This window comes from Triticum dicoccoides, chromosome 2B (assembly GCF_002162155.2).
Source record: "Triticum dicoccoides isolate Atlit2015 ecotype Zavitan chromosome 2B, WEW_v2.0, whole genome shotgun sequence".
NCBI classification, from domain to species: domain Eukaryota; kingdom Viridiplantae; phylum Streptophyta; class Magnoliopsida; order Poales; family Poaceae; genus Triticum; species Triticum dicoccoides.
In genome coordinates this window covers 197,499,437-197,504,287 of record NC_041383.1, presented here as the reverse complement: position 1 = coordinate 197,504,287, position 4,851 = coordinate 197,499,437, and positions in this window count along the sequence as shown.

The following is a 4,851-nucleotide window of genomic DNA, read 5'->3' as shown; positions in this document are numbered from 1 at the left end:
TTTGGAATGGTGATGATGGAGAGGAGAGGAGGTGGTTTTGCAATGGAGAAGATCAGAAGAGGGAGAGGCGAGACGGTGGTTTTGGAATGGAGATGATGGAGAGGAGAGGAGGTGGTTTTGCAATGGAGAAGATCAGAAGAGGGAGAGGCGAGATGGTGGTTTTGGAATGGAGATGATGGAGGAGAGGAGGTGGTTTTGCAATGGAGAAGAGGGAGAGGAGCATTTGGCAGCGATTTAGGATTGGGCGAGAGGGCCGGCGCGCTGTGACTGGATCAAAATCAAAATCAATTTACCCTTCAATTAAGAAAGCGACCCCACATTAACTACTCTCCCTTTTATTCTGGGTCATAATTGACCATGATTTTCGCACATAAAATATATGTTATACGTTGCAAAAATAATACAATTTGAAAGTACATTCAGATACGAACCAAAGATACAATTTTTGGTGACATGCATTCACATTTTGCTTGTCACATACAGTACGTGGTCAAACTTTGACCCAAAATACGCAAAACAACAAAAAAATACTTCCAACACCAGCGCCGCTCTTCCGCTCTTCTATTGTTCCAATCTAAATCCATCGTCGCTCCTCTCCTGTTCCAATCTAAATCCAGCGCCGCTCCTCTCCCCTTCCATTTCAAAACCACCGCCCCTCCTCTCCTGTTCTAGTCCAAAACCAGCGTCGCTCCTCTCCCGTTCTAATCCAAAACCAGCGCCGCTCCTCTCCTCTTCCATTCAAAAACCTCCGCCGGCGAGTGAAGGTGCTGTGGAGAAGTAGATCGATGGAGGAGTACTACCGATACGTGAGGATTGCAGACGGTGACCCTGTGAAGCTAGCTAGGATGTTGGAGATACAATCTTGGTTTGACAACAAGGACCAACTAGCAGCGACGGCGACATCCATGGCCAAATATCTGCAACAGAGCGAAAAGGCGGCGATACTCCCGGAGGGAGTCGCGCCGGAGTACATAGAGCTGCTCCTCTGGGCCATGGAGCAAACAGATTCACCGAATCTGATCGTGAGGGAGCGGTGGTGGGAGTATCGATCCCAGATGGAGCATCCACCAGAGATTGAAGGATCGAGCATCTACAGGGTGCCGTTTGTGAGGGTGTCCTGCCAGAGCGAGCCGGTGGAGTCTTCGTCAACCGAACCCAACTGCTAGAGGAGAAAAGCAGTTGGCCCGATGACGCTTCCCCGCCATCGTCTCCCTCGCCATTCACATCGTCTCACGGGGCGGCTGTCTGCCGCTGAGGAATAGGAGGGGACTGCCCCCCAGCCCAATAGTCGAGCAGGTTGTGAATTGTCAGGAGGAGCTTAGGGTTGTCAGGTTGTGAATTGTGTTTTGTGTTGTGTATTTTGAGAGTACTTTCAGATATGAATGTCTTTTGAATTTCAAATTTGCAGTATTGAGCATATGAAGAATTTTATGAATTCTAGAGATCTATTTTTAGCACTTAAAAAAATGTAGTTTCATAGGAGTATAAAAGTGCAGACGATAAGAAACTGCAAGTTCAGTTTCCGATAAGAAACTGCAACTTTCAGAGGCAGAGCATTTATATAAACACGGCCTTTTCAAACAGGGTTAACATCATGTTGGAAGTTTTATTCGTGGTCGAAAATGGAACTACCAGCCAGTTAACATCATACCGATCAACATTCATGCATAGCACATCTTCATATGATGCACAGTCAAAATGCCCACACAATGTTGAGTGTGCGAAACAAAGAGAAAACGAGGGACGGAGTTTTGGCAAGTGTTGGACGTGGTTTTGGGCTGCCCCGTCTAGGCTTTCATTTTTAACATGCGCAGCCCACGACCTCGGATGGGAGGGCCTGTTTGTATTTTCTTAGGGCCGTCATGTATTGACCGGCCTATGGACCTCCCATCTGAGGTTTTATTTTTGGGAGCCCAATTTATGTATTTTTTTGAAGAAAACGCAGCGGTCTGTTCTATTTTTCTATATAAGAATAGGAATGCCAGGTACAACTTATGTTTCCCTTTTAACTATATTATATATATTTACATTATTTTATATGTTATTATATATTATTTTTATTGTCATCATATATTTAACAGATACTTACATATGTAAGAAAACAATATCCCACATCTTATTAACTTATAAAAATAATTTCTTAACAAATAAAATCCTGGATTGTTTTGGCATGAAAATCCAAGTGATTGTGTACAAAAGCTTGGTAAGGTTTAAGGACGAATGTAATAATATCACTTATTATTTAAATATATTTATAACAAAATGCTCAACCCTTTTTTATTTTTTGATAACATTGCTGGCCCAACCCAACATTATAATTAGAATCAGCCCAGCAAAATCGTGTATCTAGATAAAGTGCAAATGGCCTGTAATTTTTTAGGAAATAAAATAAATGGGCCGCATGAAAGCTACATTAATTGTTCACCCAGCCCAGCTAATGGCTGTAATTCAAAAAAAAGATCAAATTGACTGTAAATTCTACCGCGCAAAAAAAGACTATAAATTCTGAAAAAATGGGTTGAATATGTGCCACATTTTTGGAGGCTGAAATGTGGGCCAATAGGTCGAAGCCAACGGCCGGCAAGTCGTTGTAAATTTAGTCAACAAATGATTCTGACATGTTAGCCGTTGGATTTACATCCAACGGCCGGCATCCATCTTCAATCTCTCGTCTTCTTCCTCCAGCGCCGCCGGGACCACCTCCCGCCTCCTGCTGCTAGCAGCTCTGCTTAGCACGCTTCGCTATGAAGCGCTACTCCACCATTGGCCAGGCCATCCCTCCAACCCTCCACACCTCCTGTTCTTCTCCACCGACTGCCGAACTACACCGCACTAGAACCAGTTAACCCTCGCACACCTCTCCGTCTGCGACTCTACTCTCGCGTCTTCCCATCTTCGGCTCATTGCTGTCAGGGGCCTCGCCGTTGTGATGCGCTCGGCGTGGCATGGTCAACATGGTCAACGAACGACACCATCGGAAGTAGGCTGTGCGTGGAGAGGCTGGCAGCTGGGTCCATGGCCGCACACAAGGAAATGCCTCCTTATTATGTGCAAAATAATGATTCCTCCACCTGACATCTGGGACCCACCGGAAGGGCCTCTGTATTTTGCAAAAAAAACGTGCCCCCCGCTGACTTGTCGGACCCACCAGCTATCTTCGCACGCAAGGAAGTGCCTCCTTATTATGCACACAAAATGAATACTCCCCCTGCCAGCTGGAACCCAGCATACTGGGTGGCTGACTTGTGGGCCTAACAAGTTGACGGGGACGGAGGGCTTTGTCAACTTAGTCAATATGAACGATTCTAGCTCCTGTTATCGTACGATTTTCATCCAACAGTTGTAGTGCTTCTTCAACCTCTAGTCTTCTTGCTCCAGCCGCCCAAACCAGCGCCGGTCGTGCCGCGTGCTCCTGCCTCCTGTGGCCGGCTGTGATGCCGCAAAGGCCTCACCGCCCCCTACTACTCCCACCGCTGGCCAGGCCATCCCTCTACTCACCCACACCCCCTTTTAATCTACGGCGACAGCAGCCTCACACTGCAGCCGAACCATTGAACCCTCGTACTCCTCTTTGCGTGGGCATCCACTGCTGCGTCTTCCCCGGCTCCGAGTCGTCCCCTTCCTAGGCCTCACCGTCATCCACCGCCGTGGTGCTCTCCGCGCGGCGTGGTCAACGTGGTCAAGGAACGACTTCCATCGGACGTGGACTGTACGTGGAGAGGCTGACAGCTGGGTCCACGGCCGCAGCAAGGAAGTGCCTCCTTATTACGCGCAAAATAATTATTCCTCCACCTGACAGCAGGGACCCACCGGACGGGCCACCGTATTTCATGAAAAAAACGTTTCCCCCCCTGACTGCTGGGACCCACCAGCTACACCTTTGCACGCAAGGAAGTGCGTCCGGGCAAAAAAAACAAAACGATTCGCCCCCTTGACTACTGGGACCCACCAGCTACATCTTCGCACGCAAGGAAGTGCGTCCGGGCAAAAAAAACGATTCGTCCCCCTGACTGCTGGGACCCACCAGCTACATCTTCGCATGCAAAGGAAGTGCGTCCGGAAAAAAAAACGATTTGCCCCCTGACTGCTGGGACCCACCAGCTACATCTTCGCACGCAAAGGAAGTGCGTCCGGGCAAAAAATAAAACGATTCGCCCCTCTGACTGCTGGGACTCACCAGCTACATTTTCATACGCAAGGAAGTGCCTGACAGTCGGGACCCACCTGGTCGAAGCGTACGTAGTGTTGTCATTCTAGTCGCGAACGTGTACGTACATACAGGTTGTTGTAGAGGCGCGCATGTGTCGTAGTAGAGGCGCGCACGTAGCATGTACACGTACTTACAGCGGCCAGCATGCAAGAAAGAAAATACGACCACGTATGTGTACATACGGGCGGGGTCTCGAACGCCTAGTCGCGCATATGTACGGTGAGGGCTCGTGTTCATGGGGAGGCAACGGAATGCGTCGTGTTCATGGGGAGGCAACGGAATGCGTCATGTTCATGGGGAGGCAACGGAATGCGTCGTGTTCATCGGGAGGCAACGGAACGCGTGGGAGCTCCATCGGGAGGCAACAAGCGATGGAAATGAGGCCTGGCGTACCGCAGAACGGAGGAAACGGACCTCCTACGGTCGAAACGGGGGTCCTGTTAATCAGGAGGGGTGTGGCGTATTGCAGAACGGATGAAACGGACCTCCTACGATCGAAACGGGGGTCCTATTGATCGGGAGGGATGTGGCGTACCGCAAAACGGAGGAAACGGACCTCCTATGATCGAAACGGGGGTCCTGTTGATCGGAAGGGGTGTGGCGTACCGCAAAACGGATGAAGCGGACCTCCTACGGTCGAA